Genomic DNA, 13,305 nt, shown 5'->3' with positions numbered 1-13,305 from the left:
TTTAAAATTATTAGTTTTTAAATAATTTTAATGATTTATTTAAAATTACTCATTAATTTTTTAATAATTTTAATACTAAATTTAAAAAAAAAATTATTATTTAATTTTTATGTTAATAAAATTAATTAATTAATTTTTTAATTTTAAAAAATATATTATTCATCTCCATATTTTATTTCTCGAAATTCATTGCCTAAAATTGGCCCACTAAATCTTGACCACCTATGGACTATCTTTTCTTTGGATGTTGGAAATGCGAAGGCTGGTGCCAAATGAAAGCCAAAAATGCGAGAATCATGATGGTGGTCTTAGATCGCTTGTACAATAGCCGATTTGGCTGGAAAGTGCCTCAAAATGAAGCAACTTCTCCTCCTCTGATCTTCTCGCTCCGGTAACAAGCTTAGTTGAAGAGGAAAGCCTATGGAGAGAAGCTCTAAATGCCACCAAACTTTGTCTGGTTTTGCTGCCAAAATCACTTGCATAAGTTCCTTGAAATTTGTCATTATCACCATTATTTCGCCTCTACTGGTGCCTGTTAGAGTCATCGTGAATCATTGGCATTGGGGGGAAGTGTCGCTGATGATGATAGGATCGTGGAGGTATACTCTCTCATTCTCTATCTGTTTCTGATTGGGTAATTGCCTTCTGTCTCTTTCTCCATTAGGAGAAATTATATAGTTTCTCCCCCACTCGGGAGAGCCAAATTAATACTAAAAAATTAAGTTGTTCAGCACACACACGGCAACTTGAGTTTAAGTTCATAGTTTGTAATTGCAAAATTAAGCTACTAAATTAAATGCAAGAGGTGCTTGGACCAATCTAGCAAGCATTTCGTCGTCCCTGCTTTTGCCTTTCCTTGACATAAGAGCCCTTGATCTTTACCAATTCACTTATTACATCTCTCGTTTTCATTCTTTCTCCTGGTTGTTCCATTGAACATGCAACTCCAATTCTCATTACAGAGAGGATGCAATCTTTCAAATTCCCTCCTCCATCTTCAAATGCAATTCTTGGATCCACAATCTCCATCACTCTATCAGGCAAATTGCTTTCAACAAAAGTGTGAAGATTTAGATCATCTTTAAAAGATTCATCGACTAGCTTCTTTCCTGTAAACATCTCCAATAACAGAATAGCATAGCTATATGTATCTCCTTCTTTAGAAACTGGATCGCCCAACCCATACTCTGCAAATAAATACAATAAAAACTATGAAGCAACATAGCCAACAGATCCCTTGATTGCAGTTGAACTGCTTTGATACTGTTGAATCTCACCAGAAACTGAGGCAACAATCTTTGGCAAGCCAAAATCTCTAATATGGGCAGTCATCTCCTCATCTAAAAGAACATTACTTTGTTTTAGATCCCCATGTGTAATTGTTGATGAGCTACCATTGTGAAGATACTCTATTGCAGTTGCAATATCAATGGCAATGTTTAGTCTGTCTATATTAGTTCCAGATTTCTTGATTCTCCTTCTTGTCCATCTTCTCTTACATTGCGACCATGCAGCCATTTCTCCAGGCTCCCATTCACCATGAAGTCATAAATCAGAGCTTTGAAATCATTGCCTTCAAAGTCAATGCTAAAGCAGACACTCAATAGCTTCAGAAGATTTCGATGCCTGATGTTTCTAAGAGCTTGGCATTCTAACATGAAACTATTTGAAGCTCCTCTTCGTTGCACGTTTAGCACTTTAACCGCCACGTGTATGCCTACTTGCTCAAGAAATCCTTTATAAGCAGATCCATAGCTTCCGATACCAATTATATTGGCCAAAGAGAATCATCTGTGGCTTTGAAGAGTTCCGCATAGGATATTCTCAGAAATTGGTGCTCAAATGATGGCATGGAAATATTCTTCTTTCTAGAAATGCTTTTCTGATGCCAGAAAATTAAGGAACACACCAACAGAGCCGAAAATATGGCTGCAACAACCACTCGGATTGTCAATTTCAGTGCAAGGGATATGTTAGCATAATTACAGCAATCAGCATGATTATAGGAGATTTGTGTAACATAATTACAGTAATCAGCATGATTATAGGAGATTTGTGTAGCATAATTATAGCAATTATTATTGTTGTCCAAATTAGTTCATATTCTCATGTATATAGAGATGTATTATCTCTGTAAATGAGACACCGACAAATACCCAATCCGTTCCTTCATGACTTGTATTCTTTCTTCTAACATGGTATCGAGCCATAAAGCTTTTATTTCTAGTTTTTGGGGTCTCTCTACTCTCTCTACAACCTGCTCGTTCATTCTTTCATACCTATTATTATACCATTTTTTCTCTCCTCATCTTGTTATCAATGGAGAAATCGATATTTCAAAACCTATTGCAACAGCTTGATCGGGTTCTAACTATAATCTTTGGGTTCAAGGAATGAAAAGTTTTTGATAGGTCGCAAGCTTTGGCGTATTATTCTGGGAGATATCATGCTACGACAAGAGAGAACGATGAAACCGATGCAAAATTTGGCCGTCTTGAGGATTGGGATAGTAAAAATCATCGATCATCACCGGTTTCGCAATACCGCCTCGCCCATCCACATCCAGTTTGCTAATTATGACTCTGCAAAAGAAATCGGGATTTTTGGCTAATCGATATCGCATCACCACTGGACTTGCCCACTATTATCGGTTGTGGACTACTCTTCATAATCTGAAACAAGAAGCGGTCAATCATGAATGATTTTCTTGCCTGTGTCCAACCTATTTGGAATCAAATATCTCAGACCAAAATCAGTGAAGATCATCTTCATCTCATTCAAGTTCTAATGGCTCTTCGATCATAATATGAGGCCGTTCGAGCGTCCCTGCTACATCGAAATCCACTCCCATCATTGGAAACTGCTATTCAAGAGATTATTTTTGAAGAGACTCGTCTCGCTTTGGATAAAACTCCTCAATTTGAAGTTGCTCTTGCAACTACTCGATCCTCACATCGTAATCGCAATCAACTCTGTAAGAATTGTAATCAAATTGGTCATGCTTTTGCATATTGTCCTACCATAAAATGCGAGATATTGTCATGGTTACGGTCATATTCTTGAACATTGTCCCACACGCCTCCAAGATCAAAAGGAGGGCATTCTAAATTCAAGAATGTCTCAAAGCACCGATCTTCCTCTCACATGCTGTTGCATCGAGGGCTCTACCGCCATCACCATGAGTGATCTTGAGGCACTATTCAAACAGTTATCTCTTCTAATTCTCCCCGCCGCCATGTCCGCCACTCCGTAATTCTTATTGGCTTTTGACTGCATGTTGTAATCATATGACCACTAATCTTAAATTCTTGTCTTCTCAAAACTCAGTATCTTCCTTACCACCAATCCATACCGCAAATGGTACTAAAATGAACATCACACATACCGCATGTGTCTACCTCAAATCTTCATCTCCCGACACCTATTATATCCCTAATTTGGCACTCAATCTTATTTCATTTGGTCGGTTGTGTGAAAGAGGACTAAATGTTATTTTTTCTCACCATGGTGTCAGTGCAGGATCCACAAACGGGACAGATTCTTGGGGAGGGTCGCAGAGTGGGTCGATTATTTGAGCTTACATCTTTACATCTTCCTCGAGATTTGTGTCTCAGCTACAATCCCTAATTCCTCCATTCACCAATGGCATCTTCGTCTTGGTCATGCTTCTACCAAGAAATTCAACCTTTAATTTCTCGTGGATTATTAGGATCTACTAAGTTTGAGTCATTTAATTGTTTAAATTGTCACTTGCAAAACAACCTGCATTATCTTTTCTCATAATAATACTACTTGAGACACTCCTTTTGGTTTAATTCATTCGACATTTGGGGTCCTTCTCCTATTTCTTCAAGAAATGGTTTTCGTTATTTTGTAATATTTATTGATGATTATTCTCGGTTTACTTGGATATATTTTTGAAACATCGATCCGAGTTATCACAAATTTACATCACATTTGCAAAAATGATTAAAACTCGATTCTCTTGTGACATTAAAATTCTCCGAGCACAATGCCATGGAATATCGGATTCTTCTTTACTTCGATTTCTTAGTCAACAAGGCACCGTTGTTCAACGTTCTTGTCCTCACACCTCTCAACAGAATGGGCGAGCCAACGCAAGCATCGCCATATTCTTGATTCTCAGACGCATTACTCTTCTTCTCGCCTCATGTCCGTAAAAATTTTGGGGAGAAGCGACTTTTCATGCCGTTTATGTTATTAATCGTCTTCATACCTTGGTTCTTCATAATTTATCTCCTTTTGAAAAGTTGTTTGGACAACCTCCTGACTATTCCATCCTTAAACCTTTTGGATGTGTTTCTTTTGTTCTTTTACAACCTCATGAACATACCAAATTAGAACCCCGTGCTCGCCTATGTTGTTTTCTTGGTTATGGCATTGAACACAAAGGGTATATTTGTTGGGATCCTGCTTTCTAATAAGTTACGATCTCTCGTCATGTTACCTTTTGGGAAAATACTATGTTCTCTTCTCTTCCAAATTTCATCACTCAATCATCGACTCTCTATTTTTCACCGACTCCTCCAAAGAGTTGTTTCCAAGTCCCGATCCAGTGATTGTGATGTGCTCAATATTAGCCCAACTACACCGCCTCGTTGAATCAAGACCAGCTTGTTGATCCAAGACTGCGCACTGCATCTCCTCCTAGCACTACTCTTCGTCGTTCTACCCGTGTAAGAGAAACTCCTCATTATCTTTCGATTTTCATTGTTACTCTACTATTGCAACCCTTCATGAGCCTCATTCTTATCGTGAGGCAAGTCGACCCTCTTTGGCGACAAGCTATGACCGATTTAACTTCAGCTTTAGAGAAAACTCATACTTGGGATTTAGTTGATCTTCCACCAAACAAGACTCCTATTGGTTGCAAATGGATTTACAAAATCAAGACCCGTTCTGATGGAACTATTGAACGCTACAAAGCTCGCTTAGTAGCCAAAGGGTACACTCAAGAGTATGGTATCGACTATGAAGAAACTTTTGCTCCAAAGGGTCCGATTAACATCTATTCGCATCTCTTAGCTATTGTGCAGGTTCGTAAATGGAAACTTTTCCGGATGGATGTTAAAAATGCTTTTCTTCATGGTGATTTAATGAAGAGGTTTATATGCATCCTCCTCCTGGTTATCATTCTCCTCATAAGGTTTGCAAACTTCGGCGAGCCTTATATGGATTAAAACAAGCTCCCAGGGCCTGGTTTGCCAAATTTAGTTCCACTCTTACTCAACTTGGTTTTCTCTCTAGTCCACATGATTCTGCATTATTCACTCACGAATCGATAGCGGTGGTATTGTTCTTCTGCGCTTTATGTTGATGATATGATAATAACAGAGATGATTCATCCGTATTTTAGAGTTACAACATTATCTCAATCAACATTTTGAAATGAAAGACACTGGTTCTCTCACTATTTTTGGGTCTTGAAGTTTCTCAAAATTCGATGGCTATGATCTAGCTCAAGCCAACTATGCATCCGACTTACGGTCGCGAGCAGTCATCACTGCTAGCACAACAGTCTCCACCCCATTGGAGCTCCATTGCACACTGACCCCGCTTGATGGCACTCCTATTGATGATCCTACTTTATATCGCCAGCTTGTCGGGAGTCTTGTTTATCTCACAGTTACTCGACTGATATTTCATATGTCGTTCACACGTCACGGTTTATGTCGCTCCTCGCTCAACTCATTTCTCTGCAGATTTAATCCTTCGTTATATCAAAAGCACTCTTTTCATGGTTTGCACTTTTCCGCTACCTCCTCCCTAGTATTATCCGCTACTCGATGCCGACAATTGGTGATCTCACGCATCGTCGCTCTACAACCGTTATTGTTTCTTCTTGGGTAATTCTCTTATCTCTTGGCGTAGCAAAAGCAAACCGTTGTTGCACGTTCTAGCACGTAATCCGAATATCGTGCTCTTGCCGATGCTACATCCGAATTACTTTGGTTAAGGTGGTTATTTTGTGATTTGGGTGTGACTCTTTCTTCTGCCTCAATACTTCATTGCGATAATAGAAGTGCCATACGATTTCTCATAATGATGTATTTCATGAGCGTACCAAACACATCGAAATTGATTGTCATTTTGTACGCCATCATGTTGCTCATGGCACCATATGTTTGATTCCTGTCTCCTCTCACACCAAACCGATATATTCACCAAAACGCATCCTCCCGCCGCCAGATCTCTTAAGCAAACTCAAGTTGGCACCTGTGCTACCACCTTGAGTTTGAGGGGGGGTGTTAGAATAATTACAGCAATCAGCATGATTATAGGAGATTTGTGTAACATAATTACAGTAATCAGCATGATTATAGGAGATTTGTGTAGCATAATTATAGCAATTATTATTGTTGTCCAAATTAGTTCATATTCTCATGTATAAATAGATGTAATATCTCTGTAAATGAGACACAGACAAATACACAATCCTTTCCTTCATTACTTGTATTCTTTCTTCTAACAGGATAGGTTGCTCTTCTTGGAGTTTGTGATGAGGCAAGAAGGAAGCCTCATTTCAGTGATACTCCACAGAGATGATTGTTTCCCATCAATGAAACAGCACTTGCATTTAGAAAGATTTTGCGTTTTGGGACCATCCCATGAAGTTGATTAAAAGACAGATTCAAATACTTCAGCCTGTCAAGCTGAGTTAAAGAATCTGGGATTCCACCTGAAAAATTGTTGCGTGAAATTTCCAGCTCTGTAAACCCTGTAAAGCAGATAAAACCTGAGGCATCTTTCCTTCAAATGAATTTCCCTTCAGGCGAAGCTGTTCTAAACTCAAACACTTGCCAATTGTGCTAGAATCATTCCAGATAATCTATTATCAGATAAATCTAACTGTGCTATATTTTGCAACAAACCGATTTCTGATGGAATAGGACCAGTGAGTTCATTACCAGATAAATTGAGTAAAATTGAAAGGGAAGTAAGGGCGATAACTTCTCGCGGTATAGAACCACTAAAACTATTATGTGAGAGATCCAACTCGATCAAGTTATGACAAGTTCCAAGACTTGAAGGTATGCTTCCATTGAAATTGTTGAACCCCATCAGGATATGACTCGGAAAAGATAGATTTCTAATTGAAGACGGAATTATTCCTGTGAATTTTTTGTTCTACAAACCCAAATATTCCAAATGTCGAAGTTTCTCAAAATCAACAAGTACAGGTCCAGTGAGATAATTATGGTTACATTCGAACATTCTCAGATTAGGAAGGTTTACAATACCCAAGGGAATCGTATCATGTAGCTGATTATCCGATGAAAATATAGACTACACGTGTTTGGAGAGATTGGCTATGGAATTGGGCAGAGTCCCTTAGAGAAAATTTGATGATAAATTGATATTTGTTAAGCTGCTGCAATTAGTAATAGAATTAATGAAACTCAAGTCATTTTGCGGTTGATTCTGGGCAAATCCAAGATACAGAAGATGCTGCAGCATTCCAAATTCTTTGGGAACTATGCCAGAAAATCTATTAGACATAATGACAATTTGTATAAGGGCAGAAGCATTTGACAATGAAATTGGGATGGGTCCAGTAAACCTATTGAATGAAATTTCAAGGGATATCAGATTTGGAAGAGTGAGGCCTATATCAGAAGGGAGTCTTCCATGCAGTTGGTTATTGCCTATTGATTTATGGAAAATGTTGGAGATGTTGAAGAGACCAGAAGGAATCTCACCAATTAGATTATTATCTTCAAACTCCAAATACATCAAGTTCCCAAGACGAGAGATTTGCTCTGGAATCTGTCCCGTTTACTTTGCAGCGATTTCCAGAAGAGAGATTCCCGATGGAGGGTGGAATACTTCCTGTGAGTTTATTTGCGTTCAATCCTAGACCTTCAAGCTTTTTTAAAGAGTCAAGCTCGGCAGGGATGTTCCCCTCCAGCTTGTTGTCAATGAGATTCAGAATCACGAGGTTTGAACAACGGGATAAGTTGGTGGGTATATTACCTTGGAACGAATTTGAGAAATGAGAGACTTCCTATATGAAGTGACAGTGATCCTACCAAGACTTGAGAGTTGAGGTTCAAGGCCACGACTCTGTCAGGATGCCGCTTGCCACATGAAACGCTACTCCAATTGCAGAAGTGAAACGAATCATTCGAAGAATTCAAGACTTGAAATGTGTCTTGAAGTATGGCTTGTTTGAAGGAGATCAAAGCAAATCGATCAGTCTCATTTTGAAAGCATGTGGCAGGGTTGAACTTGAAGGAGCACAAGCACCACCACATCAAAGGTATGTAAAAGCGCCACCACTCAATTGCCATGGCTTCTTCTATACTACGAGCTATGCTTTTGGATCAGTTGTAGCTATGCAGTACTATGTAGATTTTTTTTTTTTTATAAATCTGGTAATATATAAATGTATATAAAAAAAAAATTAAAGCAATTGGGGAGGCGTATAAAAAATATTTAAAATTTTGAGAAGATGAATATAGGATAAATTTTTATAAGTGACTCTTGATAGGCTACTTGCCCTGCTTCTTCCACCATGTAGACCAATACATCGTTCTTGTACCCTCGGCATTAAAGTGAGCCCCATTTTTGGGCTAGACCTTTTTTTTTTTAATTGTTTTAATCAGCGACAAAATTATAAGTTGTGAGGTGTCTTTTGAGAAAAAGTTTAGGTGAGGGGTGGCTTCTCCGATTCATGACATATCACTAACTTTTTTAAGGGATAATAATAGAGTTTACGGATTGTCCATCAAAAATATTTTCATAATTTATTTAAGTAACTGCTAAATTAAGACAATAATTACAATATATATAATTAAATTGGAGTGTAGAACTTTTATCAATACATATATTCAAATTAAAGTGCAAAATATAGATTTTTCTTTGATTTTTGATAAAAAAAAAATCAGAATTGAATCATTAAAATTGAAAAAACAACTCAACTCAACTCAACTCAACTAAGCCTTTATCCCAAAAATTTGAGGTCGGCTATATGGATTCGCTTTCTCCACTCTAAACGATTTTGGGTTAAATCCTCAAAAATGTGTAATGTTTCTAGGTCATGTTGTACTTCTCTCCTCCAAGTTAATTTAGGTCTACCCCCTTTTTTTTTTCATCCTCTAACCTAATGTGCTCTACTTGTCTAACTGGAGCCACCGTATGTCTACGCTTCACATGACCAAACCACCTCAATCTCCCTTTCCTCAAACTATCTTCAATTGGCACCACTCTAATACCAAACAATCTCAATCTCCCTTCCCTCTCTACCTTTTCTCTAATACTCTCATTAAGGACTTTATATAGTCTAGTATGGCCACTCATCCACCTTAACATTTTCATCTCTGTAACTCTTATCTTAGACGCATATGACTCTTTCAGTGCCCAACACTTACTACCATATAACATAGCCGGTCGTATGGCTGTATGGTAAAATTTTCCTTTCAACTTATTGGGAATCTTACGATCATATAAAACTCCCGTGGCACATCTCCACTTCAACCATCCGGCTTTAATCCTATGACTAACATCCTCCTCACATCCCCCATCTACTTGAAGGACTGAGCCTAGATATTTAAAGTGATTACTTTGGGACAGTACCACTCAATTCAAACTAACTCATTCCCTATCACCAGTTTGGCTTTCACTGAACTTGCAATGCATGTATTCTATCTTCGTTCTACTTAACTTAAAACCCTTTGACTCTAAAGTACTTCTCCAAAACTCTAGCTTTCTATTGACTCATTCTCGTGTCTCATCTATCAGAACAATATCATCCGCAAACATCATGCACCAAGGAATACTATTTTGTATATGTTTCATCAATTCATCTAAAACTAATGTAAAAAGGTAAGAACTTATGGCTGATCCTTGGTGTAATCCAATTGAGATCGGAAAATCTCTTGTGTCCCCTTCCACTGTATGCACAATAGTAGTTGCTCCCTCATACATATCTTTCAACACTTGTATGTACCTAATAGATACCCTCTTTTATTCTAACACATTCCATAAGACATCTCTTGGAACACTATCATAAGCCTTCTCCAAATCAATAAAAACCATGTGTAGATATTTCTTCACATCTCTATATTTCTCTATCAAGCTTCTAATGAGAAAGATCACTTCCATAGTTGAACGACCGGGCATAAAACCAAATTGATTGGGAGATATAGAAGTATCATGACGTAGTCGATGCTCCACAACTCTCTCCCACAACTTCATAGTATGATAAATGAGTTTAATTTCCCTATAGTTTGAGCAACTCTATATGTCTCCCTTAATTATTATTTATCATAAGTTCTTTTTTTGGGCTTGATAGGCAATAAAGAGCAGCAACAATGTAATTTAAAATTTTAAACTCAAGAGCATATCTTCATTAAACAACATATAGCATGGTAGAACAAATATTTAGTTCAAAGAAATTTACCTAAGAACAATTATTCGATAAGATAACTGATTCTCCTACCTGAATTGTTGCAAACTACAAGTTGTCCACTTGTTCGACTTCTAATAAAAGTCTACGCAGATTGCAGGTGAGGAAATCTCCAAAACTTTCTTGGAAAGAGGGGCAATGGATTTTAGTGGTAGCTAAAACCAAAATGGGAGAGTGTCAAATGAGAATGGATGTTGGAGCCTTTTATACTAAAGGTAAGTTCTCCAACACTCCTCTTACTATCTCTCTCCTTTTATATTGTTAATTCTAATAATTATTAATTTAACTCATTAAATTAATCAATTATATATGAACTCATATAGGAAATAAGGATCATACAATTAATTCCTTTACCTCTTAGAACCTAAATGAAGTCAATGCTTAATTATTAGAACATAAAGTAGTCCCCATAAAACCTATGCTTTAGTCTATAACCCTCTAGAGTTAGTTTGTTATTTCAATTAAGTCCAACTTGAAAGCCTCATTTTAATTTCTCTTTAACAATATTTATGTGTGTGACACATTAAGTTCTTAATATGTAAACAACAAATATAATTATAATCGTTCTTAAAAATTAAATGAAATTAACGCTTTAAAATAGCTGTTAGTCTAATTCTAAGAAATTTATTGGATACTCACAAATTTTTAGTTATCTCAAATGTGAATTTTATCTCATTTGTCAAAGGTCGAGCACGTGCTTCAAAAAAAAGTTTTATTAGGTGCTCTAGAAGCATTTGCGCCTTCTCTTACAATGAGATGGAACCCACATCTCATAATTCATAAAATAATTAAATTCTTATGAGTATATAGTGCAACAGAAATATATTATAATTTTCTCTCCAAAAATACCTAATAAAACATCCTTATTCATAAATTTTTCATATTTTTTCAGATGAATTTATGGTGTTTGTCCAAATTTATGAATAATAATTAATCACTATAGTTGAATTAAACCATCTTAAGAAAGAAGAAATACGGTCGCTCTTTGCAATAATTCATTCATAAATTTGAGAGAGCCATGAATCACGGCCTTAATTTTGAAAGCAAAAAAGTCAAGTTGGTGTAAAGGTTTAATTCAAAAATAATTTTCTAAATTGAAAAACAATTTTCAAAAATTGTTTTGGTCATCCATAGAAAAAATAGTGTCATATCTTGAGATATATAATAGATGCCATAGCTGTTAATTAATAAAATTTCTATCCTTTTCTTAAAATAAAATAATAATCAATTATAATTCATATATAATTATATATTTGACTTTAAAAAAAATTACCTTAAAATATGCTCACCTGTTACATTTTTAAAGATGATTTCTTGTCAATAATAAATGGATCTCATTGTTATATATTGTATTTTAAATTTATAATATAGTAAATTTAAATGAAAAAATTAATAATTTCTAATAGTGGAGATAATGTTTATAGGAGTTATGTTACACTCATTTCATATAGGCATTTTATGGTAGTTTTGCATCCATTTTGCCCTTATATTTTAGTATATTTTATGTTTTTAGCTTTATTTTAGCTTATTTGTTAACTTTAGATACTTTATATTTGATTTTTGTAATTTTGTTGTTTTTGATAGGATTTTGTGGCAAATCGAGGATCAATGAGTGCATTAGGAAGTGATTTGAAGAGATTTGGAGTTCTTTAAGCATGGAGGAAAGTTGAAGAAATCAAGCCTTGAAAGAGCAAACCAGCAGAAATTTGCTTGAGACCTTGCTTAAGGTCATGCTCAGGGTAAAGCGGCAATGCTTAAGGTGCAACACAAGTCAAGCATGAGCAGAAAAGTCTATTTTACTCTAAGTCTGCCGAGATTTGCTGAAGGTCTGCTTAACCTTAAGCGCATGTGTGACCAGTGAAATCGCTAAAAGTCGCTTAGGGTTGCCAACCCTAAGCGAATGCCCGTAACGTGAATAGTCACCGACTTGGATAATTTTACACCTCATTTTCTATCCACTCCTTTTCTTTTATTTACTTTTAGGGTAACTTTTAGGGACCATATAAATTCATCATTTCCTTATTTTTGCCACAAGAAGAAGAGGAAGGGGAAGAAAACAAAAAGAAAAGAAAATCTGATAGAAAGGGGGAGAGAAGACGCCATTTCCCCTGGGGAAGGAGCTGCTGCACCAGTTTTGAAGCTCCAGAAACCAGAGGCTTTGGTTCTTCCACCTGGGTTTTTCTATTTCAGTCCTCTTATCATGTTTTCCTTTACTTTTCCATCTATATTTCTTGTAAATACCATAATGAGTGAGTAATTTCCTTAGATTTCAGAGTTGGGAAATATGTTTTAGATTAATTTGTGGATTTGGATTGGGTATTTCCTTATTTTATATGAATATGAGTTTTGATTCATTCCTTGTGTGCTTGATTTACTTGCCTAATGTTGGTACCCATTGGGTATTGTGTTAATCTTTGATTGAAGTACCGAAAGGTGAAGGTCATTGATAGTTAATCAAGGATTGGAACTTAAAATCACCTAGATTTAGAAATAAACTAGGACTTTAAGAGGAATTAATTATTGGTTACAAAACTTAATGGGTTTTAAAGTAATCAAATACATACGAAAGTAGGTTTGGTTATTTTAGAATACACTTTGATTTGCTTGAAAAAGATATCAAAGGAATTTAGGATCAATTTCCTTCAAACTCTATTTTTCCCTAAAAATTGGAATGCCCAAGACAAATCCCAATTAATTTATGCATAAACCCCCAACTCTGGAATCACTTTTACCATAATTAGACTTTCGTTTAAATTACCCATTGTCAATTTCAGTTTAATTGCGAACTAGATTTAGAATTTATTTGTTTGCTCTTTACCCATTTCAATTAGATTAATCAATTTACCTTGCTCATTTACATTTACCTTTTATTCATA

General features: G+C 36.1%; 1 pseudogene; it reads right to left on the bottom strand.

Annotated features, from left to right (window-relative positions):
• Window positions 1–819: 819 nt before the first annotated feature.
• On the bottom strand, window positions 820–8,312 carry LOC110651968 (putative receptor-like protein kinase At3g47110; annotated as a pseudogene).
• Between the last annotated feature and the right edge of the window lie 4,993 nt (window positions 8,313–13,305).

Source organism: Hevea brasiliensis, chromosome 12, assembly GCF_030052815.1.
Source record: "Hevea brasiliensis isolate MT/VB/25A 57/8 chromosome 12, ASM3005281v1, whole genome shotgun sequence".
Lineage (NCBI taxonomy): Eukaryota > Viridiplantae > Streptophyta > Magnoliopsida > Malpighiales > Euphorbiaceae > Hevea > Hevea brasiliensis.
The sequence above is the reverse complement of the archived record's forward strand: the minus strand, read 5'-3'. Positions and strand labels throughout refer to the sequence as shown.